This window comes from Equus quagga, chromosome 15, assembly GCF_021613505.1.
Source record: "Equus quagga isolate Etosha38 chromosome 15, UCLA_HA_Equagga_1.0, whole genome shotgun sequence".
Classification (NCBI taxonomy): domain Eukaryota; kingdom Metazoa; phylum Chordata; class Mammalia; order Perissodactyla; family Equidae; genus Equus; species Equus quagga.
In genome coordinates, this window is record NC_060281.1 from 14,927,610 (window position 1) to 14,953,393 (window position 25,784).

Sequence of the window (25,784 nt, forward strand, 5' to 3'; positions counted from 1 at the left end):
CCATTTTAACTTCTCTGACATCATTTCCTTCCACTCTTTTCCTTGCTCACTTTGCTCTAGCAACCCTGACATTTTTATTTTTTTTCCAACAATCCAAGCTCATTCCCACATTACAGTTTTGTCAGTTTCTACTTCCTATTCTTGGAAAACCCTCCCCCTGGATCTTCATACAGCTTGTTCCTTCACTTCATTCAAGCTTCTGCACAAATGTCTCTTCAAAGAGGGCATCCCTTGACCACTCTCTTTAATTGATCACCTACTCTGCCCCACTCATCATCAGGTCATCGTTATCTGAAACTACCTTCTTCATCTCTCTGTTTAGGTTTAGATGTCTGTGCCCCCCTACAAGACCGTAAGCCCCATTGGAGCAGGGACTTTACCTGTCTTACTTCCATATCTCCAGAACCAGGAACAGTATCTGGCACATAGTAATACACAGGACATATTTGTGAATAGATGGATGAAGGTGGACCATGCTCAATTTTTCTATTTAATTGGTTGTAATTAGAAATGACAAATATCCTTAAAAATTATGTGAGCCTTACGTGTAATTTATTCAACTTTCAATGTTACCTGTGACTATCCATGTGAGATATAATCTAGAAGGAAGAGAGTCATATTCCATAACTTACCTTTACACCTCTAACCTGTCAGTTACATAGACCCCTATTGCGGCCACACTGGGCAGGGGGCTCTCTAGCAGTGTGAAGGTTCTTTATCTCTGTTATGCTACCTGAAACAACAATACAAAATAAAACAAAATACTTTTTTTCCCTTCTCTTTTTCCGGTTCAAGATGGTTTTTTAAGAAAACTAAGAATGGAGGGCTTAAAGAGAGAAGACAGGAAAGGTAGCATTCACTACCTTACAAAACTATTTTTTTCTATTCAGTTTTTGGGTCCCATATTCCTCTCACTGTTTGTCATTTGGTGTCTGTTGCCTTAAAATCTCCATGATAGCCTCGCTGGGATACTAACACTTCCCTTAGAAACCGGATTCTCTCCCTACTTTGAGCCTTTCTGGAGTGCTGTTTCCTCCTTTATTCTTCCAGCTAAGTACCTTTTGTTCATGAATACTTATTTCACATATCTGCTCATTTGGAAAGACTTGTGCTAACCACCAGCCCCACTTCCCATTTGCCAACCCTTTCTGGATTAGGTCTTGTGTTATTAACTACAGTACAGTGAGGTAAGTCCCCTCATCCAGCTATGAGTATTTTTGGAGGTGTGGGTATCATCTTGTTAATTTCTAGACCCTTCTTGCCAATTCCAATGCCTGGCACATAGCACACAGTCAGTAAGTACTTATTGAATTGGGTAAAATTAAATTGCAGCAAAGTGAAAGGCAGAAAACAGTAGGGAATTGGGATAGTAGTAGATAATGTCAAAAGGCTAAGAACACACTGGCCTCTTCCCTTTATACACACTAATTTTATTAGTTCAGGCTCAATTATGTGTGCTTTTTTAGAAATGTCATCATTGTCTAATATGTTAAGAAAAGAAATTGAAACTGGAGTTATTTAGAGGGCAGGCATGAAATTAGGCATTTTTTTCTACTCCTTTCCTGCCACACCCGTTACTCCCCCTCTTGTTCATTTGCATTTTTCTTGCGCAGTCTGTGGGGTGCAGGTGCAGAAAGCATGCTCCAGCTGCACTCTATAGAATTCTATGCTGTCTCTGATGAAAGAGACTTTCTATCCATGTATTTTTATAATCGTAAATTCTTTCTTTTTCATATCTATTCAGATACATCTACATTTATGAAATTAAATCTTTTGCATGTGTATTTTGAGGGGTGTCTTTTATAGGTATATAGAAATTGGATGTGACATCCATCTCCAGTATATGGAGCTAAGTTATAGGCAAAAAAAGATTTTCCTTTAAAGGAAACAGACAAATACTACATTTTGAGAAGTTAAGAATATATATAAAACACTTTCAAAAGTATTGCTAACATTGTGCTTTTCCACTTTTTTTAAAAAAATGAAAACAGAAACAGTCTGCTAGCAAGCTAGTCAAGTCTTACCTTACTCACTGCATACAGAGAGCAATTTGGAATTGCACCTAAACAACCTTTGGTTCAGCATAGCCATTCATCACTCTGTTAATAGCCCTATTATGGGCTCCTTTGAAACACTCTTGTAATTGAAACTTTCCAAGTGGGAAAGACAGTGTAAGTCAAATAACAGATTTAGCTCTGGCACAATGCTTATAACACTTGCGAGGATCACCAGGTATTTTACAATGTGCATTGATCAATAATTGTAGAACACGTTTTTCTGCGAAGTCTGAAAGATTTGGTCAATTAGTGGTTGGGCATGGTGGATGAATTAAGTTAATAGAAAGATAAAATAATTAATAGTGAAAATTAAGACCTCATGGTAGCTTGGAAAATCAAGGATTGTGCTTTCTGGTCCAAGATTTCCTATGAAGCAGAAGTGGCTGATTGAGAAATACATCTCATTTCTCTGCACGTGTGTGTCTTCACTGAAAGGATGAGGCTAGTGTCAAGTTTCTGAAATACCACAGTGATAGAATTTTTAGTGTGTACTACAGAGTATCAGACTGAATCTGGCACTAATCCTTTCACTTCCAGAAAGAGGACAGACACCCACTTCCCCCTCCAAATGCCCACCACTTCCATCAGTGCATGTCTATTAGAGGCCAAGACAAATGTACCACATTTCACTGCTTTTCAGCTGTATGGCTTCCTCTGTAATCTAATGCCAACTCCCATAAAATTCAAGCTGTAGCAAGTAACCTCGCACAATAGGTCATTCACACAGCTCTGTCCCTTTGAGTTTATGGGAAACAGGAGGAAAGTCAGTAGTACATAACCAGGCTTGGTGTAGACCATCAAATCACTCTCCTTGACTAATGATAGGCTCTTGGTCATCATTTATGAAAGCCAGTTCTTAGGTCAGCCAGACCTAAAGAGCTTCTAACAGATTTCTTTACGTCTAATTTTTTTCATACTTGACACTCACATGAGATGTTTTCTTTTTTCCTAAATTTCAAAACATCTCATCTGTGCCTCAGTTTTTTCATTTATCACATTCTGCCTCATATTATAAACACTCATGTAACTTCCCCATATTTTTTTTACTAACCTGTAGGCTCCCAAGGGGAAAAGTGTTGATCTAATTCAGCCTTTTATGTATCTAGAAAATGGAATGATACAAAGCACAGTGGAGTTATTCCATATTCATTTAATGAACATATGAATGGATAGATAATTTTGAGAGACTGTGTGGCATGGATTCAATTTTGGATGAAGGGAACCAAGATATAATCAGATCAGGACTAAGTTATATTGAACAGATTATCTCATTTCAATCACCTGATTTTGTGACCAGAGGCCAACCTGAAAAATATAAGAAGCCAGAACTTGGACACTTAGTATTTTACCATGCTCAATTAAGAGAAACTCATAAATTATGCGATAGTGATGCCAAATATTATCAATTGTCACACTGCATTGAGAAGAATTTTCAAATAAAATCTGTGCTCAACAACAAAGAATAGTAAGATCGATTAGCTCTTTAGAGACATGCATTTGGAATTTTGGATCAGGTTCAGATACCGTATTTTTTGAATGATGAGTTGGAAAGCACAGAGGCAGATTTGCCTTCCTAAAGTGATGTAACAGCAGCCAGTTGTTATCAAGGCTCCAGTCAAGAGCGCAGTTCTCAAGACCTCATGAAGCGCTGTAGAGGGAAAGACTCTAACGGAGAAGATCCTTCAAGAAGGAGCAAAACTTCTCATCCAACTCAGGAAAAACCAACTTCCAACCTTGAGCCCCCAGCCTACTCAGAGTTTCTGTGGCTGTTGTGGCTGGTGGTACGGATGGACGGTGAGACAAAAGCACTGGAGTGGAGGAGCAGGACCTACCCTAACAAGCCTGAGCCTCCTAACACCAAGGAAGACTGTGTTCACAGGCACAAGAGTCAACAGAGGAGACCTCCATGGCTTCTCCGAATAGCGTGTCTCCATGGCCAACTTCTAGAGCAGCACCAATAGCTGTCGGGAGCTCTCCCTGGTGCTGCCATAGCCCAGACTCAACCCTCAAACTCAGCATATTTTGCTGTTCCAGCTCTAACTTCTTTTTGTAAGCCTAGTTGCTCAGAAACAAAACAAAACTTCTTTTTAAAATATTTTATTTTGGAAAATTTCACGCAAACTAAAATTAGGGGGAATAGTCGTTTGTATCCATCCTCCGGTAAAGGACTTTTCTCAATGTCTATACTTGATCGTGCCTGATTGTGCCTCCCCCATCCATGTTATCATTTTGCCATGTGTGATCAATCCCCAGCCTCAGCCCAGCCTAGCCAGTGATTCAGCCTGATCCAGACCTCTGTCTGACTCACCATGACCTTCCCAAGACTTACAGCTCACCTCAGTCCCAGACCAACAGGCCATAATTCCCAAGTCTGTCCATTTATTCATTGTTTTTTCTTTTGTCCCTCAAACTTTAATTTAGCACCTATTAGATACTCAGGCACTCTGCTGATTGCTAGAGATATAATAATTGCTAACTTCCAGCTGCTGTCCTGATGGACATCATATACGATCCAACAGAGGCATGTTCTATGCACTACAGGGTGTTCAGAAGGAGTATGTGAGTCTTTTCCACCATGGCTAAAACTGGAAAGCAGTAGCAGTCAGGACTAAAATCTAAATCCCATGGTTTTGCTTTTCTTTGATATCAGTTATCTACTAGGAAGCACATGATAACTTTTGATTAATTACCTATTATTTAATAGATTAATATGCAATTAAGCCAGTATTTTGAATGAAATAATCACTACCTCATTCACGTGACACTGCAAATGAATGTGCAACTCCCTCCACGGGAGGTCAGATAATAAATTTTGACTACAATGGACTCAGGAGTAGTGCTGAGGAGTGGGGTCTTCACACAACTTCTTGGCAGTGAGAGTGAGACAGCAGGGGAAAACCACATGATGAATCATCGAGAGACGAGAGTTCTAGTATTGCCTCTGCCTCTAGTTAGATGGCGACCTTTGGCAAGGAACTACTTTTCTCTGGATCTCAGGTTTTTCGACTGTGAAATAAAGGAGATGGACTTAATAATCTCTAAGATCTCCAATATATTGTGTGTCTATACTTTTCCCCAGCCTGATCTTAAGACAGAGTAAACGGCTGCCATCGTCTCATGGCTGGGATTACCTGTGTGCTGTGACGACTTCCTGGAGACCACTTTCTTGGAGCTGACAATAAAACGCATCGTGGGACTCTCCCCAAAGCATTACAATGTAATTCCTTATAACTATATCAAGCATTGTGACTGTCCAAGTGCTTTCTCATGCATCTTCTCTTTCCATTTATGCAGCTAGCTGAAGCAAGTATTAGTGTTCTCATGTTTTCAGAAGATAAAACTGAGGCTGTGACACACCCCCCGTCAATATCATTTGAAAGGCCACTGTCTTTTCCACTGCTTCTCAAGTGCCTGTGTATAAGCTACTTTTCTGAAATAGATGCCACCCCACCACCTTTGCTTTTTTCTTTTTCTTCATTTAAACTATTTGTTGATCTCGTTTTAGAATAGGTTTGGTCCGGGGTATGGATAAGTATAGATGCATCTCACGCTATGATGAAGATGCATGCTTAAGTACTTGTATATGAATAGTTCTTTTTATCAAATTTTAAATATGCTGAAGCCCCTTCAATTGGCAAAGACTTTGATACAGTGAAGAATTACAACTCATGGCAGCCCCCCCCGCAATGATTTTTTCTGGAAACTTAAAATTTTTGCTATAATGTATACTGAAGTAGGAGCCTAGCTGCATTCTAATGGGACCCACATGGGCCTCCCGATGAGAACATCTCTTCCTCAGTAACATCCTGCCGAATTTGGGGGTTCGGTGCCTTAGGCATCTCGCTTTGTTCGATGCCTCCTCCCTGCCGCAGCACCTCTTTGGAGGCCCTGTATTTCTTGGCAGCCGTGGTATTCTTACATCATTTTAAGTCAATTAAAATTATTAGTGTAGTTTTAATAGCCAGTGCTCCCTGAGGCCAAGTAACAAACGGTGCAATTTGAAGCAAATTGAATAAATAAAATAAGGAGGAGACAAATGAAACAATAGTCCAGGAAAGCAAGGAGAAAAAATTAGTCTATTAGCAAAGCCATCTACCTTAAAAAATAATAATAATAGTGTATTACTTGAAAAACTAGGCAGTACACAGGACAGAACCAGACTTAAAAATAGACAAAACCGGTTGTGGTTGATAATGCTGTGATTTCGGAGACCCTGGGAGGACCTTTAGAGCCAACCCATCTTCACCAGCCTCGCCGGCATTTGGGAGGATGTAATTGATTCCTCTGACCTCTGCTAAACTTGCCCTTGGGAGGGGCGATACATTATGGTTTTATTTTATTTCATGCTATCGTGGACAGGATGTTTTTATTTATAAGTTTACCACTTCTATTTCACTTGTAAATAAAGCAGTTGTATCAACCTATTTGCACAGCCTCTTAAGTGTCCGTAATGTTATGATCTCAGATTCCAGAAAGGAGTCAGCAGGGACAGGAAAAGATATACATTTTCAGGATATAAAGAGAGGGAAGAAGAAAAAATTGGGGCAATGAATTCATGCAGATTAAAGCATATTTCAGTAGTGAGGAGAGTAGTGGGGTCCTGGATAAAGGATTTTTCCAAATGCCACCTGAATTACTTGTTGATTTTTAGACCTTGGACAAGTTGCTTAGCTTTTCTTAGCATCAAGCTCTTCATCTGAAAACTGGGGTTAAAGGAAGAATCTATTTACAAAGATATTGGGATGATTAAATGATGTCATATATGCAAAGTACTTAACACAAGGCATAAAGTATGACAATTGCAGAATAAAAGTCAGTCGTTACTATCATTATAGCTTGTACTCAATAATGGGGAGAATTCCTGGGATTAAAGAAAAACATTCAGAAGGATGAGGCTAGCAATCCTAGAGGTCACACTAACTTCTCTCCATTTTTGCTAAGGTCTAGGATACCTGAGCACTCTGCTAGTGATAAATAGTAACAGCCAACATTTAGTGAGAGCTTTCTTTGCACTGGGCACTGTTCTACTTGATTTCTATGAGTTTTCACACTGAATCCTCTAATGACCTCTGATTAGATGCTATTATTGCGTAACCATGACACAGATAAGGAAACCAAGACATGGAACACTTAAACGTCTTGCCCAAAATAACAGAACTGCACTATTAACAAATGGCAAACCCCATATTCAAACTCACTGCAGCCTAGTGTGGATCCCTAGCCCCCTGTCAGTGCACCACATTGCCATTAACTTTGCTGAAACCCAAGTGGCTGAGAGAAGTGTCATGCCTTACTCAAGCTGCACATATCGCTCTGTATTGTGCAGAGTGTAGACTCCTATGTGGGGCTGGAGGGCTGTGTCCACTGAAAGGAAGCAACTTTTCCTAATCCACTGGCCGTGAGGGGCCAGGATTTTCCAATTCTCACAAGAGCCCAGCATGGGAGAGGGCAGGCCCTGGGCCTAAGTTGCCCCTTCTTTAAATGTCTAGCACATACTCTGCCTATGGAGCCATGCTTAGCTGCCTCCTCTACAGCTAGGGTTCTGTTCTCCAGGCGGGTGTGCCCAGGAAAAGACTCATCATCTGAAAACACAGGCCATGGGAACAGATGCCCTGATGTCACTTGATCAAAGAAGACAGAGTTTTTAATGTACCGGAGCACTCTCACTGCGGAAATGAGTCACCCTACAGAGGCCAGCTGCTGTGGCATCCTGGGGAAACTAGCAAAACTCAAGGGCCACTCTCAAGTGGAGGAGAGCTTGGCCGATGGCCAGGAAAAGGTGCGGAGGGTGCCAGACTCCTCATGAAAGAATGGTTTCATGGTCAGGCCTCTTGCTATAACTGTCTCTCCCCCTTTCTCTCTTTAAAGCAATTTTTCCTATTGTAAATAATCCCATCAAATGAGGACCATTGTCTCTCCTTTCACACAAGAGGCCCATTCATTACTGCCTTGAACAGTAATGAAAGGGAAAAGCACAAACAATCAAAAAGATGAGGGGTGTGGTGTGTTCCATCAGAAGGGAAGCAGGAGGAAGAGGAGGTAGGAGGAGCTGGGTTGAGTAAGGAAAAGCCCAGTGTGTCAAACTTGCCTGGCCATTTGGAAAATCTCGTGTGAAATCTCCCCATAGTTAATGCTGGCCACATGGGGAAGGGCAGGTGGCATAAAAAGGGAAGATAGATATAGGGAACTGTGCTTATAAGTTTCTACCATCTTTGGGAGCCAGAAAAGTAGGTAGGGTGATGCTTGATGCAAACGGAAGAGCAGATCTGGTGACCACAAGAATGTATCTTCTGTAGCCTTATTCCCACTAGCCTTGGTTTTCCTGGGCAACATTAGAATGAGTTTCCTGCCATTGTGCAAAGTAGACATTTCATAAGATAGGCAATCAGCTGATGTAAAAACAAATTTTTAAAAAGGCTATTGAGAAAGTTTAAAGACGTTTTAGGGCTGGTTTGTTCAGAGTTCTTATCTTTTCACAATCAGGCCTCAGCACCAGATTGGCCAATCACCAAATTTTTCTCTTTAATTCTTAAAACAGAGCTGATACATTTCAAGGAGAGGAAAGAAAGAGTTAAGGAGACAGCAAGGCACATTGGTTAAGAGAGAAGACTATGGAACTAGGCTATGTGGACTCAAATTAGCTCTATCATTCATTAATGTGTAACCTTGGGCAGGTTACTCAACCTCTCTGTGCTTTTGCTTCTCACTGGAAATAATAACAGAAAGCACCACAGAAGATTGTTGTGAAGATTAAATGGATTAGTATAGGCAAAGTACTTAGAAGAGTGCCTGGCGCATCGTAAGTACTCCACAAATGCTTGCTGTTATTATTAAGGATGCATTGTCAAATAGAGGACCAGCATCTCCCCATACTTTGTTATGTAAGCTAAGCCGTGAGCAGAGAAGATGTGCAATGGTTCTGACCATGAGTTTTCTCCTTTTCCTGTGTGACACCGTGAATGCTTAAGATTTTGTTCAGAACGGAACACAAATCATATCTGTGTCTTCTCTATGATGTGGAAGCATTTGAGTGTAACTTGTCACCTGGGTTGGATACAGAAGTGCAGGCCACAAAATCTTTATTCACTCTTTTTGTTGTTTAGCCAGATTATTGTAAGGATACATTGAATCAGGATGGTCTTCTCAAGCTCCATTTTTGGTGGCTTTGGTAATATCTGGTCAATGACCTCAGGAAACAGCAAATGAGTCCTAAGAAAGGGCCTTTGAATCATACACAATTATTCTCTGACTTTCACCCGAAAATCATCAAGCAAAGCTAAGACTGCTCCTTCCTGACATCCGTGAGATCATGGATTATGCTTTGGTGAATTTTTCCTCTTAAAAGTTATCTTTTCAGGGCCAGCCCGGTGGAACAGCAGTTGGGTTTACACGTTCCGCTTTGGTGGCCCAGAGTTTGCTGGTTCGGATCTCAGGTACGGACATGGCACCACTTGGCAAGCCATGCTGTGGCAGGGGTCCCACATAGAAAGTAGAGGAAGATGGGCAGGGATGTTAGCTCAGGGCCAGTCTTCCTCACCAAAAAGAGGAGGATTGGCAGCGGATGTTAGCTCAGAGTTAATCTTCCTAAAAAAAAAAAAGTTACCCTTTCATATATTGGTAATGTAATTTTCCCATATACAAAAGTTCACCAGGCCATAGTGAATCTCATTAGTAACCAGGTTGAATACTACAAGGATGTTAATTACTGAGGCTGCTTTTTGTGAGAGAAGATCTATATCTACCACTGTGGTGGGCTCCTCATTGCTCAGGTTATTTCACAGATGGTAGGGCTAACATGGTGTACCGCTCACAGATTTTTAGACTGTCCTGAGTGGACCAAATATACAATGTCTCAGACCCATCTACATCATTACACATGTGAGATGAATGCTAAAGAAGCCTTGACATATGGAAACCTATAAAATTGCTTGAAATGGGAACAGGAAAGAATTATGAATCTCAAAGGAAGAGGTTTTAAATAGTACAATATTGGTTATTCAAATCCATTAATTGGAGAGTGACAATCTGGATAAAAGCAATATTTAGTCCATTCTCTAAAGTCGTGGCTCTCAGTGAGAGACATTGGCTTCCTGAGTGTGCTTTGGGAATGTGCTGGAGGAATTTGGTCATCCCAATGACTGGGTGTGCTATCGGAATTTAGTGGGTAACATCCCAGTTATTAATGTCCCGCAACGTGTGGACACAACATAGAGTTGTCCTACAGCCCTCATGACTTTTTTATATCCCACTGGACATTCATATATGCAAAGATCTGCTAATGTGCTAGCATGTTGTCCCTACATCGGTTAGGGTTATTTCCCTCTTCCTCTCATAATGTGCTGATGAATCTAGTCTGTTATTATGTAGCCTGATGCTAATTTTTATTCCAGCATTTGCTTCTACCGCTGTTCTCTCATTTTCCTGTTTAGTTTGACTGGAATGGCCTCTGATCTTTTTATAGCTCTTAATCCAGAGTTAGTCATTTTAAGTAGGTAAAAAAAATCCAACTCATCATTATGACCTCTACTATAGTCATGCCCAAGATTTTCCAAGTTGAAATACGTGTTATTTTATTATCAATTGCTTTCCTTCTATTTCTCCTTTATAAAAGGGTATTTTATTAAATTTTTAAATTACATGTGAAGTCATATTTTATATTTATGAATTTTCAATTTAGAATAGAGAGAGGAGCATATTTATATTATACATTTATTATACAAATATTTTATAAATTGCTATGTATGTGTGTTACATATATATGTTCTGAAACATGTCTTGTGTTTTATATGTTGTATGTTTACATATATAATGTCATATATAAAACATATATTATAGTTACATGTGTTACATGTTATAGATATATAGGCTATATAGATATATATGTTATACATGTAAGTATAAATATTATTTATATTATATATGTTGTATGCTTACCTGCTCACACAAACCAGCTACATACATACATAACATGCAGTCATGCCTTATAATGCATGAACATACACATGTTACATGTATGCATGTAATATGCCATGGACATTATATAGATTTTGCACGTGTACATATGTTTGTATCACAAATGTGTATGTGTACACATATTGCTATATGGATTTGTGACAGACTTTAAATACACATACATGTTGTATGCCTTATACATGCACATGTTTATGGGTATAAGTGCTTTGTACGCTCACGTTGTATGCTTTGTATATTATATTCATGTGTTTTATATTATATAGTGGAAAGAGAAGCATATCTGTAATGTATTTTTTTATAATAAAAAGATGCCCCAGGAGGACGAAGTAGCTGGAAAAGCCTTGCTGTGATGTTTATTTAGTCTAATCTCTCTCCTCAAATGTTCAGTGATGGGTTTGCAACTTTTAGCATTTGAAGATATTTTCAGGGTATGTTTCAAATGGATTCAACAAGTCTAGAAATATTTGAGCAGAAAGGCAGCAGTGATATGAATGAGGTAATACAGTACTTACTGATTCATCAGTACTAACATGACCAAAGCCTTGTTGGAAACTAGAACATTCTAGCCAGTTTGCTTACATCCCCATCTTTTCCCATTTGGAGGTCTGAGCCAGAGGCAAAAGGCCCAGAAATATCCATGACTCTCATTTGCATTTTCATATTTGCACATAATTCAATTTCCTATATCCAGCTAAGGCTGGCATTAGAAGTGCCCAAAGACACAGAGAAAGAGCAAGACTTAGAGAAATTAGAGATATAAATTCATTGAAATATACTGGAGGTGGAACAGGCCCAGAAGCCCTCTTGGGAGCTCCAGTTTTACAGAGTCTGGCCCCCAATCCACTCAGAAATTCTGTCAGTCGACAGACACCATGTGGATCGTCCACCTCCTTATCGTGGAGAACAAGTCACTACATTACCATATAAAGAAACTAACTCCTATTTTAAGACTTGATGCTAACTAGGACTCATATATTAGACCATCCAGTGGACCAGTAATTCTCTTCCATGCACTTAAGCCCTGAGGTTGGCAAAAAATTGCCCTCCCAGGCTTCATCTGGTGGAAGTTAGAAAATGGGATTTCTTAGCAGATCACCAAGGCTAAAGAGGTCTTTGAGTGAGTCCAGTGGTAGTTTAGCCAAAGTTGTAAGATATATCCAGGCCAAGATCTATCCTTTTGTGTTGGCTTAGCTTTCACTAAGTAGAGATTTTACTTCCCAAAAACTTAGGGAGGGTTTGTTAAATGTATTTTGTCCTCCATTGGCCCTGGTTCTCAAGAGTAGCCTTGCCTGGAGGTGACCATAACAAGGACCCTGAGGAAAAAGACATTATTAAGAGCCACTGAAGCTGGATTAACCATTAACCTGAAATGGTCAAACCTTTAGAAGATGTCAGATCTTTAGATCACCCACCTTCAGTCTGCAAGGCAAATAGGTAAAGAGGGGCCCATGGGGAAGGGATAGAGCAAAAGGCATCAACAGGCTCTTTGGTATTTTACTGAGAGCCTGAAATCCCATCCTTACAAACACCTCGTGAGCATTTTAAAGTCCAGCACTGATCTGTATAGTCCCAACTGATCCGTTACTCTGCACTAGTCTAAGAGCATTTCAAGGGCTACTTTGACCCATTGGGAGTGGCTGCCTATAACACTGGGCTGAGAATGATTAGAAGCCTGACTGTAGACTCAGGCTGTGTAGGGGTGAGTGTGTGTGTGTGTGTGTGTGTGTGTGTGTTGAGAGGGTGCAAAACGTATGATCCATTAGAAACATTCACATATATAGGATTGAAAAGGTCTGAGCCATAAAATTTGTCTCTCTCTATTCAAAGCATTCTTTAAAATCAGACTCTAGTGAAATAGTCCACGGAATAACAGTACACCTATCCTGCCTTTCCCTCCACCCAGAGAGAGGATATAAACAAAAAGGAGATACACAATGCATCCTCTGTCAGATGTGTTACCGTCTGACTGGATTCTGACTCTCAGTTACCCATAGCTCTCCTGGTTAACATGGAAATGTGTGCCTATGGAAAATCCTCCCACTGCCAGTGGTGGATATGACCAGAAGAGCTGCATGCAGGGGCCGGGAGCTGATACTTCGTGTGGTGAGAGCATGACCACAGGTGAAAGGAAGAATCCAAGTGGGATTTCAAGAAAATATTTTCAGGGCGGCCGGTGGCATAGTGGTTAAATTCTCACACTCTATTTCAGCTGCTTAGGGTTCACAGACCCAGATCCCGGGCACAGACCTAGCACCACTTATCAAGACACACTGTGGCACCGTCCCACATAAAATGGAGGAAGATTGGCACAGACGTTACCTCAGGGCCAATCTTCCTCGCACACACATGAAAAAGAATATATTTTCGCCTCATGTTCTATGTTTTATAGAATTGATCATTAAAGTGTTTCCTTCTGCTTAATAGAGAAAAGAAACAGAGATTGTGCCTTATTTAAAATTTTCATCCAAGTACTTCATGTAGCACCTGCCAATTAGTAGGCTCTCTCAATACACAATCTGTGACTGAATGAACATGTAAGTAGATGATGGCAGGTCACTGAGCCTCTATTCCTCCATCAGTAAAATGGGGATAATAATGCCTGTCTCCGGGTTTATGTGAGCGTTTTGTAATGTAATATACACAAAGTTCCAAAGTCATAGAAGGTGCTCAACAAATATTAATGCCCATCCATTGCCCCATTCAACTCAGTACATGACTGAATCTAGGGAAAAGGTTGCACGTGGTCAGCGTGAATGAAGTACTCAGGCAGAGCGATTTCCCATCTATTGATGTCATTAGGCTTTTGCAGATTTCAGCTCAGTATTTATCAAGCTCCACTACCATCTGGTATGACTTTATGTTCTTAAGGACCTGTCCCTCCCCTCTGAACCTGGGATATATGGGCTTTAAGTGAGCATGGCCATTGGTGTTAGAATAAGTGTCCATACAGCATTTTTTACCTATTTGCATATAAATCTTTGGGTTTGCCTCTAGATATCCTCATCCTCTCCAGTTTTGCCTAGATGCTCCAACATGATGCCCTGTCTAGATATCTGCCATTTGCCACTCCAAATCCACTTTCCACTCCTCTCCATCCTACCCTGCCCAAGAACTACATCAGTGGGCTCCCTCGTTGGCTTCTGCTGATTGGATTCACCCAACAGAGGTGGAAGGGACTGTGGATTGGGATGACACTGGCAAGAGACTGAAGGAGGATGGGAGCAGAGTGGTGTTCAGGTATTTGTTCCCCAAATTATCTTCCTACTGAGTCATCCCAGGTTGACCGCCTGTGTATACCAAATGCTACAGTGTCTGTTAGGCAGCCCTCAATCGAGGGTCTGGTAACTGCTCACTCCCCTTGCCCATTCACCTGAGGGTTGGTAATGGCATCCCTGCTCTCACTTACCCATGAGGGGCTGTGCCATCCCTGTGGTATCTCTACCCCTCCTGTCACATTTGTAGTCTAGTTACATTATCTGCTACTACACTGAAATCTACTAGTGTAGTTATAGTTTATGTTAAATTATCCTCCATCATCCAGCTTGTGTGTGCCATTTGTTCCTGTCTCAACCCTAACGATATAGTTAGTATCCATGCTTCCTATCTTCTCTCTTTTTTAGACAATATTCTTCTTCTGAAATATTTCATCAGTATAATAAGTGTGGTAGGCAGAACAATAGCTCCCAAAGGTGTCTAGGCCCTAATCCCCAGAGCCTGTGAACATGTTACCTTATATGGCAAAAGGGGCTTTGCAGCTGGGACTAAGAGTACAGACATTGAGATGAGATATTGGGGATTATCTGGATTGGCCCAATATAATCACAGGAGTCCTTAAAGAGCAGAGAATCTTTCCTGACTATGTTCAGAGAGAGATGCGACTATGGAAGAAAGCTCATAGATATGCAACATTGCTACTTTTAAAAACAGAGGAAGGGGACCATGAGCCAAGGAATGTCAGTGGCCTCTAGAAGCTGGAAGACACAAGGGAATGGATTCTCCCCTAGAGTTTCCAGAAAGGAATGTAGCCCTGCTGACACTTTGATTTAAGCCCAGTGACAATCAGGTTGAACTTCTGACCTACAGAACTGTAAGACAATAAATTTATGTTATTTGAAGCTGCTAAATTTGTGATAATTCTCATGATAGCAACAGGAAACCAATAAAAATCCTCTTTGGAATCCAGTCCAAATATTTTCTACCTACTCAGGAAATGATGATCTGATTATACAGATACCTGAAAAATACCAAGTGCCACTAATGAAGGGACCAGGAGAAGACCAATATGTGGCAAAATTTGAGAGACCCTGGAGGTTCCTCTGTCCAAAAGATATCACCCCCATGTATGAAACACCACTATTATACAATTAATTTTGTAAAAGTAATATTTTCTGTTAAAAGACACATGCCTCTAAGAAAGATGGTGCATTAGCACTTAGTTACTAGCCCCACAGGGAGAGGTCAATGAATGTATGCATTATTACGAATATAACATGTAAAATTTAGACTATTATCAAGATTCATTACAAGAGCAGTAAATATCTTTTCCAGAGTGGTAGATGCCTTTGAATAGGCTCCTGGAGGAATGTAATCTAGGACATGCATGATTGTGTGGAATGAAACATCAGGCCATCTTAGAGAAAGTGGAGTGTGGTCATGGCAGGGAGAGATGCAGAGTAATGGTAGGAGAGATTCCAACGTTGTGAAAACAAAAAACGTGGAAGCTGGAAGGGGGTAAAGGCATAAATATAAAGAAAAATAGAATACAAAAATGAGGATGTTGGGGTCAGAAAGAAAATGCATTTGATTTAAAATTTTGGCTGAATCTCTCCTTGGCAAGGGTAAGGTTACACCCACAGTACCTGTGTTACACTGTTCAATAGGCTTGATTTGACCCAATTATTCAACACCAAAAATTTATTGTTATATGCTCAACAATATGTCAAATGGGGACATCATAGAAATAAAATAAGACACAGATCTTGTCCTCCACATTATCTCACTCTTGCAGAACAATGGCCATGTGTATCTGCGGGAAAAAGATGGGAAAAAGGCAGTGGGAAGGCTGGAGAGAGGAGTTGAGGCAGGCAGAAGATCAGCCCCATTTGTGCCCATGCAGGAGGGGAAATCTTCTTCCCATCAACCTCTGCTGCTGCTCCATGGGAGTCAGAAAACAACGGATGCAGAATAAGCAGCCTTGAGAGTAGCAAGGTGAATATGCTTTCTTCTTCTTCATTTGTCAGAGTTCTATTTATTTATTTATTTTTAATTTAATTAATCCTTATTGAGGTAACATTGGTTTATAACATTATATAAATTTCAAGTGTACGTCATTATCCTTCAGTTTCTGTGGAGACTACATTGTGTTGACTAAACTTGAAGGCCAGTCTTAAGATCCTTAAGGATTGCAAATGTGCTCCCCAATTGAGCATTCTAAACCATTTCATTTCTAAGTCTCTATTCTCATTTTCCAAGTCTGCAAACAGGATTCAGAACACCAACTTTCTCACAGCTCTTGGAAAATTTTTAATGGCTGGATCAATGGTTGGAAACACTATACTGATGAATCTAATTAATATTAGTACCTTGCTTAGATAAGCAAAGGCACTGTTTCTAAAAGCTCACCTCACGTTTTCAACCCTTTATGTAAACAAACTAAATTTACTAACCTTTAGCTTTGATTTTGTAGAAAAGCAGTAATTCTGTGGGCTTACACAGACATTACCATAAGGCTGGGAAGTTAATGATAGACTCAGAAGCCTAGGAAGAATTTCAAGAGATCACTTAGTCCCCTGTTTTACAAAGCTGGAGCTAATGGACAATTATTTATACATAAGAATAATCATTAGAGGATAACATAGAACACTGGCATTTATCTCTTGATGGTAACATGGCTTGCATTTGCTACAGGATCTGTGTACTTTTGAAAGCTAGCAAATTTGAGGAGCAAATCTCATTTAGTGAAACAGGAAAAAAAAAAAGGAAGAAAACGAGCTATGAAAAAGTAGGAAACCAAAATGGAGAGAGTGGGCACGGTTATGACAAGCCCTCAAATACTTAGTTTCTTTCTCCAATTTTCAAAGCTTCAAACTTTCTAATTATCATACATGGAAATGAATATCTCCTCATTGCATTATTGGGAAACACACATTTCTTTTCATTAAACTTCAGACTTTATTAATTATTCTGGTGCAATGTTATTATAAACTGTTGTTGATTATCTGACTCTTCTGGGCATATGAGTGATGCCAGAATGTCAGTTTTATATTAAAAGGATGTCGTTTGTGAAAACCAAATACAGAAATAAAGTGTGTGTTTAATTAAGGCTTTAATCTTCCCTGAGTTCATTTTTGAGACGGGGGGGTGGAGCCCTGGATGCCTATGGGGTTGATAATATTTTCCTAAAATGATTCGTATTCCTATAATAAGTATTAGTAAACATCCGTTTGTGTTAGTAATTAACTTTAATGGCTTGATATTATTTTACCTCTCTTGATTGTAGGTTCCAGTCCAGATACTTATAATGGTGCCATCTATATATTTTGCTGAATTAAAAAAAAAAGCCACATACAACTGCCCACTGAGTAGACAGCTTCGAGAAAATAACCAGGCAGAAAAATGATAGGGGAGTGAAGGACACCAGGGAGCAGGGGACAAGAGGGTAGCTGAGGATCTGGGAGAGAACTTAAAAAGTGAGAAATAAATAAAACAAACAAATAAAAACCCGTCAAAGCCAGGAGCCGGGAAAGGAGAAGGGGAAAGCCTCACAGTGCTGGACTAAGGCCAGGGTTGGCTACCATCACACCCGCAGTGTGCACGCGGATCCAGTATCCCAGTGACTGACAGCCACAAGCAGAGAGCTTGGGCTAGGCTGAAGCTCTAAGCCGGTTCTTCATATGGAGAGGGTGAAGGTAAAAAGAAAGGTCAGCAAATTAATCCCACTGCTAAAGGGTATTTTCTCTTACGGGTTTCCAAGGAAAGCTTTGTTTCTACTTGGCAGGACCATTAGTAATGATAACGTACTCTGCATTTCCTCTTTGGCCTCCATCAGCTCACTCCTGGGAGGGGGTTTCCTCTTCTGTCTTTCTGCCATCCCTCACCTGGACTCAAAGTCACCTGGGTAAGGAGTGGGTGGCTGGCTCCTGAACCACAGAAAGCAGATTACTGTTGCTGGGTGGGGACCCATTACCCCTCCTGTTTGTAGAGGGAGGAGAAAGAGAGTGGGAGAAAAAATCCAGATAGGCCCTGGTGACTTTGAAGGGCTGGATGTGGTTGGTTTCAGAAAAACAAGTTTCTCTATCGTTTTTGAGAATAATCAGCAGGTTTATGTATTTAAAAAAAAAAATCCCATCTCCCAAAATAGGTCAAATGTTGAAACAGTGTAAAAAGTTCTATTTTATTCATTTTTTTTTGTTCCATCCGTGGCCCTGGAATGCTTGCTGACATAGCCCCACTTAGGTTTCAGATTCTGGAATGTGCCCTTGAGTTCTAATGATAACTATAATGATACTTTGTGGGTTCCCCACTGCTTAAACAAAGACAGAATTTATAATGCGCCTCAGAGCATCAAAAATGGATGTTAGAAAACATTAATATTACTATTTTTATCACTATTTAGTGAGCAGTGCTGGAAGATATTAATATTACCATGATCATCATTATGGGGAGATAACGAAGAAGTGGAACTCCATGTGGCAAAGAGATTGTCGAGGGTGAGAGAAATGGATGAGCCTGTTTTTCTCCAAGTTCTTCAAATCAGGCTTAACTGGAAAAATAATCACAGTGGCTAAGAGAGTCAGGAGTCCGGGTAATGAAGGGGGTCAATGAGGCCCGTGTCATTTGAATTTATGCATTTTCCTTCCTCCCTTTGTGTGCTCTGCTTTCCCTTCACTGGGTCTCCACTGCGATGTTGTTTATTCATGGAAGGCATAGCACAGTTTTTAATACTGGGGGGAAAAATCTGAAAGCCTTCATCCGACTGGCCAATGTGTAGACTGGAGAGAACACAAGGGGATCAAAGCGATATGAAGACAACAGGGGTTTCATTAAAATGTTCCGTTCTCTGCCTGAGGACAGAGCAGTAAGAAAAGGGTGAAAAAAAAAAAAATCATCTAGCCCAAACAAGTTTAACTTAAAAAAAAAAAGCAACGAACCACCTGTGGTCTCCTTGGAAACAGGCAAGCACACCCTCCAGCCACCTTTTAATGAAACCCCAGAGCCCCTTTATTAATTTATTAAAGAATCTATTTTCTGAAGATTCATAAACCGCATATAACTCATATTCCAACACATCTCTGCTATGCTAATGGAATGCGCTTCTATGAATAATTAATTATTTAATTAGTAATAATTAGAGGTTGTTGTATAGGTCAAACCATTGGACTGACAGCATGCTATTGTCAAAATGTCACTTGAATTAATGGAACAGCATTCAAACAGAGAGTGATTCATCATCATCGTTTAGGACGCTTACTTCCCTATCCGCCACCCCCCACCCCACTCCCCCAAATATCTCTGACAGCATCTGCCATTCTAAGATGTGTATAACATGGAAAATGGAGCATTTAATATTGAGCCTTCTACAGACGGTGTGTCGCCTTCAATATTTTGTTAGACATGCAGGACAGGGAGAGTTAAGGAACTGAATTTATGACATTCAGACACTACAGTAACGGTACATGAGTTCACACCATTTATATATAATTTCTAAGACTCCTTTTATATCACGAGACCTAAGCACTGATAAAGAATCAATGCTCCCAAAGTAAATAATAGTTCAAATACTTTTAAATACACCTTGTTGGGTAGCTCTGGTGAAATATTCCTGAAAAAATGATTAGTTTGAAACAATTTAGTATTGGAGCCAGCCTGGTGGCATAGTGGTTAAGTTCACGCTCTCTGCTTTGGTGGCCTGAGGTTCACAGGTTTGGATCCAGGACGTGGACCTACACACTGCTCATCAAGCCATGCTGCATCAGTGTCCCACATACAAAATAGGGGAAGATTGGCTCGATTGTTAGCTGAGGGACAATCTTCCTTAAGCAAAAAGAGGAAGATTGGCAACAGATGTTAGCTCAGGGCCAATCTTCCTCATGAAAAAAAAAATCTGGTATTATTGTGTCACTATGCGGTGCTGTGCCAGGTCTTCACACTGGCTTTCCCGTTCAGTCCATACTCCAACCTTGCTGAGGGACAGATTTAATCCTCATCATGTGGATAAGAGAACTGAGAACAGCTTTTCCTGAGCTGGGGAGCCAGGCTTTGTGCTTTGTCACTGTAGCCATGTCAACTAAGCTCTTGATGCCTCAGTTTTCTCATTTGTCACATGGAACCTTGGAGAGCAGCTTCCTTGCAGAGGATTCCATGAGATGGTCCATGTAAAGGGCTTAGCCAAACACCTGACTCACCATGAGCTCTCCACAAATGATAGCTATTGTTATTTCAGATTTTAAAATATCACTTTTCTATACACAGGAGAATATTATATGTTGGACAAGGTAGACATTTATGTCCTCATTATTCTGATCAGGAAACTAAGCCAGACACATTATCTTTAATCCTTTAAGCCAAAGGTCACAAACTTTTCCTGTAGAGGGCAAGCTAGTAAATATTTTTGGCTCTGTGGCTCATATGGTCTCTATGCAAAAGCAGCCACAGACCTTCTGTAAATGAATGAGCGTGACTGTGTTCCAAAAAGCTTGATATACAAAAGCAGGCAGAAGACTGGATGCGGCCTGCGGGCTGTACTTTGCCAACCCCTGGTCTAAGCCATGTTGTCAGCAGGTGGCACAAAGTAAGCATGAAAAAAGTTCCGGTTGGATTAATGAAATAAAGAATGAATGAGCACATCCAGCACGAGATCCCTGGTCTTAATCTTAGTGCTATACTTGGCCCAGAGACTGTCCCATTAATTAAATTTACAGTACTTAAACAGGGTGAAATCTACTTTTGGTTTTCTATATGTAAAAGTAAATTTACCTGTTAGTATGCTGATGTGGATACTCGTTAACTGAATCCTATCTTGGAAACTTTTACCAAAGCAAATAGACTTTTTAAAAAATATGTACAGCATCAGTACCGGCTTCAGCTTAGGGCTGATTGTAGTAAAGAATAGGAGAATCTACATTCCATCTCAAAAAAGCATAACTTATTTTATTCATCCTTCTCTTTGTGTTCCACCTGCTTGTAGCAAAACATGCAGAGTGGGGTGCAGGGAGAGGGCCTGGAGTCGGGGTCTACCCCTTTTCCTCTGATCCCAGCTGGAGCTCAAAACCGCCCTTCCTAATTTTTCCTCCCCGGGTCCTCCATGTCCCGCCCTTCCTCGTGGTTTCTTCAGGCCTCCTGGATGGATAAGCAGTGAGGGATGCCTTATGTAGAGAAGCTTCCTGGAGATGTGATCAAAGCCCTCATATTTCAGTTATTCAGTCAAAATGGACCCTGTAAAAGCTTTAAAATAATAACAGAACATACAGGCAATGACCCATAATATTTTATGGAATTTTGCAAACACAAAGATGCAGCTGCTACTAGCTTCTATGAATTGGTGAACATTTCTGATAAAGGAAGTCAAAATCAACTGGACAATAGCATCAAGGAGTCTGAATGTACTACCAGAAGATATTACCAGTAATTTCCATGTGTTTGTTGGAAATTTGAACCAAGAAATTATAACAAGGGATATTGAATCATCCTTTTCCCCTATTAATGAAATATCAGATGCCTGGCTATTAGATATATGGCGACTGGAAAATCCAATAGCTATCACTTTGTATCTTTAACTAGACACAGAAAATGCAGTCATATTAATGTGAGATCAGTGATGAAGTAATTATCAGATCAGAGCTACTGGGCCATACAAACACTATGTGAGCCTAAAGTACATAAAAATACAGCCCAGAGCAGTTGAAAGTTGAAAATCATACACTTAGCATCGTAAGAAACAAACATTTATTATCTCACAGTTTCTCAGGGTCAGGAGTCCAGGCACGGCTAGGCTATATCCTCTGCTTAGGCTCATCAGGCTGCACTCGAGTTATCAGCCAGGGCTGAGTTCTCATCAGAGGCTCAACTGGAGAGGGATCCACTTCCAAGCTCCCTGAGGTTGTTGGCTAAATCATTTTCTTTGTGCCTGTGGGATGCATGCGGCTCGCGTCTTCAATTCCAGAGGCTCTCCAGCAAGTGCGCCAGCCAGACAGAGTCTAGGTAACATACTGTAATCATGGGCATAACATTTCATCAACTTTGCCATATTCTATTGGCTAGAAGTAAATCACAAGTCCTGCCTACACCCAAGGAGAGGGGTTTGTATAAGAATGTGAACACCAAGAGTCAGAGATAATGGAGGACACCTTCAAGTCTGTCCATCACAACTGTCTCATGTTTTCTAATAGAGATACACTTTGAAGCTGAAAGCCTTGGATCCACCAGCTTTGTGATCCCAGAGAAGTTTCTTAACCTCTCTGGAACTCATTTTCTTCTTATGACAATTATAGACAATAACACTGAGTTAATGAGTTTGTTGCATCCAAAATATAACAAATGTGAATGTTCTTTGTAAACACTAATTTCAACTAACATGAATTGGCCAACCAGACTTCCTCTTTTCTTTGTATTTTCTGCTACACTAAATGCCCCTACCTATATTTTCATTGTATCTGAATCTCTATAATAATTAGCTTCTGAATTGGATATCTGAGAAGACATAAAATTTAAAAACCCTGGGAGGGCGTCTGCAATCCATACTAAAATGTGAGCAAGTAATTGTAAGGGACAGGGTTGTGCCCTCCAGAGTGGTTCTGGGTAAGTGGGATCAGCACTGCCTCTCTCTTCCCATGTGATCAATTTTAGAATGTAACAAAGGCTGGACACTGGTTGCTGAAGATTCATGCTTCCTTTGCATGGGATAGAGTTGTTGCTGGGTAGCAGCTGCCCAGCCTGGTATTATATTTTGCAGCTATTCCTTGTACCTAGGCAGAGTTCTGTGGCCAAGTGCTGACCAATGGAAGGTGAGAAAAAATGATACACACCACTTCCAGGCCAGAACCAAGGAAATCTACCAGGAGATCCTCCACTCCCTCCCCTCCCTGCCTTCTCCACTGGATACTGAGGCATTCACAGTGACTTTGGAAGCCCAGTTTGAAAACAGCAGTCTCTCACCTCCAGGCCCTGACTGTGTAGAACACATCCCCCACCCCCTACTGATTAGACTTTTAAGTTGAACAAGAAATAAATTTGCATTGTGTTAAGCCACAGATTTCTGAATTTATATGTCACAACAGCCAGTGTTGCCTTCCTGAATACATCTTGAAAAGAGATCGGTGGAATTTTTTAAAATACGCATACTTCTCCCTCTAACACAGTGCTTCTCAAACTTCAGTATGCATAAATATGACCAGAGGTCTTGTTAATATGTTGGTTCTCATTTGGAAAGTCTGAAGTAGGGCCTGAATTTCTGCATTTCTAGTAAGGTTCAGACAAGATATCAAGATTGGAATGCAACTTGCCAGCACAGTGGTTCCCAAACTTCAGTGGATATCAGAATTCCCCGGAGGGGTTGTAACATGGATTGCTGGGGTCAACCCCAAGAATGTGTATTTCTGACAAGTGCCCAGAGAATACTGATACTGTTGGTCCAGGGACCACACTTTGAGAACCACTGGTTTAAGCAATTCTGATACAGACCATTTCCCAGCTTCCATAGAAAATTGTCAGTGCTCGGGTCAGTGTATCACTTATCACAAGTGTGTTGGATAAGAAGAAAACAACATTTAGGGACTAATACCTTAAAGTAGTTGTAATCATGTAGAATATTTTTTTATTGTTTTTGTTTGTTTTGATTGGTTTTTTAAAATACTAATGATTCCCAGGTCCCAGTCCAAACAAATTGTATCTGAATCTTGGGATGGGGGCAAGCATTGAGCATTAATATTTTTTAAGTGGCTGATATGACCTATTAAGCAACTAGGTTTTAGAACCACGGCCTCAAAGAGATGCCAAGTGTCAGCAATCTGAGAGGCAAGGCTCTTGCTGGTCCTTAGACTGTTTAACTATTGATATGAAGACCAGCCTTATCTAATTCTCTCTCCAACCAGTGAAAGAGGGCTCAACTTCTCAAACATATGGTTTGCATCAACGCTATTTGATTGGGTAACTCTCCCCTGCCCTTTGACAGGAGATTAAGCCGGGCTGAATGAATGCAAAAGAAATTCAAGTAGGTCTGCCGCTTAAAAAAAAGTGCAGGTGAAAGCTAATAGCAGCAGGAAATAAAGAGAAAGGAAGAAAGGAAGGAAGGTAGGAAGGAAGGAAGTGAGGGAGGGAGGAAGGAAGGCAGGAAGTGAGGAAGGGAGGGAGGAAGGAGGGAGGGAGAGAGAGAAAAAAAGAAAAGAAATGAAACAAAGTGAAAAAGAAAAGACAGCCACAGAAGATTTTCCTGGGGAAAAGGAAGTTCTTGTGCTTCAAGTCAAAAATAATTGCCTGATTCTATCAGAAATCATTTAACAAATATACACATGGGTGACTAGAGTTGGACCTCATAGTGCTTTATTTTTTTTTATCTTTATTTTTTTTTTAGGAAGATTAGCCCTGAGCTAACATCTACTGCCAAACCTCCTCTTTTTGCTGAGGAAGACTGGCCCTGAGCTAACATCCATGCTCATCTTCCTCCACTTTATATGTGGGATGCCTGCCACAGCGTGGCTTGCCAAGCGGTGCCATGTCTGCACCCAGGATCCGAACCAGCGAACCCCAGGCCGCCGAAGCGAAATGCGCGAACTGCTGCGCCACAGGGCCGGCCCCTCATCGTGCTTTACTATCAGCAATTAAAACCGTTCAAGAAAGAGGCAGCAGGGGATTCCTTTGGAAATTACACCAATGTGGATATTTTTACCAAAGAAAACTACGCAGGGTGATTAAAGTGCGTTAACATTTCTTCATTATCAATTGCAGAAACCACTCATTTCCTAGCATATACTAGCTACCAAAACTATGTGGTCTGATAGAGAAACATCATATACTAAGAAGCCTCACCAAGAGATAAATGGATAATGCCTGTGATTTCTCCCATCATATCCTTGGAGTCATTAGCTGTGCACCTTTCTGGGTAAAGTGGGATGTAGGAATCCAATATTCATCTCAACCCTTCACCCCTGACCCCTAACCCTGACAAGACCTTACCTTCCCAGGAATCTCTCACATAGCCAGTACATGTAGCCAATAACAAGTCATATGGTGGCCCTTCCCAGTATAGTTTTATGAAATAAAAATGAGGTGAGACAGGACAGCACCGTGGCCAAGAGCACAGGTGTTGAATTTATTCTGATCAGGTTCTGAGTTTCAATTAAGTGACTTACCATCTGAGATCTTTAGGCAGCTTCCTTGATGTCTCTGTGTCTTCTTCCTCGTATAGTTCTCATGAGGACAAAGAAGATCTAGCATGGTGTCAAACATATGGTAAGCCTGCAGAGTTAGCTACCAATGAATGTGGATGGCAACCTCGCAGAAAGTTGCAGAAAAGTAAAGGCTTGTTGCCAAAAGCCCATCTTAATCCTCTCAGCCCCCTGGTCTGCTTTAAGGATAGCAACCTAGACCTCTTCCCATGCCTATATCCCCATTGGCTAAATATTCAGTTATAAATTATTTGAATAAAAATCAAAAGAGATGATTCATGCTCTTAAGATACCTGGATTACACCTAGATAAAGGACTTTTACCCAGATGAAGGTATTGGCAAATAACTCCCACATAGTACCATTTAAACATA